Raw genomic sequence first — 1,453 nt, forward strand, 5'->3', positions numbered from 1 at the left:
ATCCAAACATGTATTACGTTCTTATCACCTAATGAAAGAGATCATTGGAAGAGGTGATATTAATAGAGAGAGAGTACCCACGGAGGACAACTTAGCTGACCCTCTCACGAAAGTTCTGTCCAGCAGAAACATGATCTCAACTTGGAGGGCTTTGGTATTAGATACATAGGCGATTGGCTTTAGTGCTGGTGGGAGATTGTTAGTGTAAGCCCTGCATGCCGATTGATTTTTTGCTTGTAAAACATTACATTAATTAGTCATATTTCATGTTAAATACATTATGGATATTTTATATAATGTATGAGGTATTTCTTTATCCATGAGTTTATCTATAAAGAGTTATGAGAGACTTATGTAGATAAAGTCCTTGAACATAATGGCCTTACAAAGAAATTATAAAGTTTATAATTATGAGATTCTTATGCATCAAAGCCTTGTTCCTAAATATGTTCCTGGTCATTGTATTGTCAAGAATAAGGGCATTGACAAAGCTCAAAGGCTAGTATATGCTAAGCCTCCATACTTTAGAAGTAAACAATTGATCTTATAGGTTAAAGTATGTGAGATACTTGGAGATAGTCTATGGGTGCTTATTATAGAACAAGTTCACTAAACATGACCCGCTATGAGGGTTACATTTGGTATTTCACTCAAGTGTTTAAGGAAATACTCTCATGTGTTAGTAGTGTAAGTAATCCTTAGACTTGTGATACCAGGTTGTCTTGTATGTGAACTGTCATGCTTTGATTTCACCTCTACGGGTCTAGAGATTACCAAATGCTTAAATAGGGTGCTTTTAGGTATGACATGAAGCATACGAAGATGAATGAGTAGTCTAGAGAGAATTCATCACCTCAAGTGATTTGAAGGGGACATATCTCATTTCTTCCTAGCTTATATTGATTAAAAGTCCTTTGGCAAGGAAATCTTGATAAGTCAATATACAAGCTGCAGGACTAATATGGATAAGTTAGAAAGTAGACACCGAACTAGGCTTTCTATCTATCTGGTATATATGATGAAAGGATCGAATTACAATGAGATACTATACACTGAATGGTTATTGAAATCATATTGACTCTCCTAACATTTGGGTGGTCATGATGTATTGCTAGATGCCGCTCATAATCTATAAATATAAATATAAATTCTTAATTGAATTAATTTATATTTATTGTCAACATGTTGAAAACCTAATGGGTCACACACATAAGGTGAATTGTCGAAATTAATTTGAGTTCAATTGGATGTAATCTAATTGATTTTATAGAGGCTTGATCCAATTAAGTATTGGGCTAAATCAAATATGATTTGATGGAGTATTAAATAAAAGCCCAATTGGCCCAAGACATTTTATAATCCTTGTTGGATATAAAGTAGGTCAATTCACTCTATAAAAGAATCCCTTAACTGCCTTTTGAATATATAGAAGAGTTCTATTTTACGTTCTCAT

Source organism: Theobroma umbraticum, unplaced genomic scaffold, assembly GCF_002168275.2.
Source record: "Theobroma umbraticum cultivar Fairchild unplaced genomic scaffold, ASM216827v3 scaffold_69.0, whole genome shotgun sequence".
Taxonomy (NCBI): Eukaryota; Viridiplantae; Streptophyta; class Magnoliopsida; order Malvales; family Malvaceae; genus Theobroma; species Theobroma umbraticum.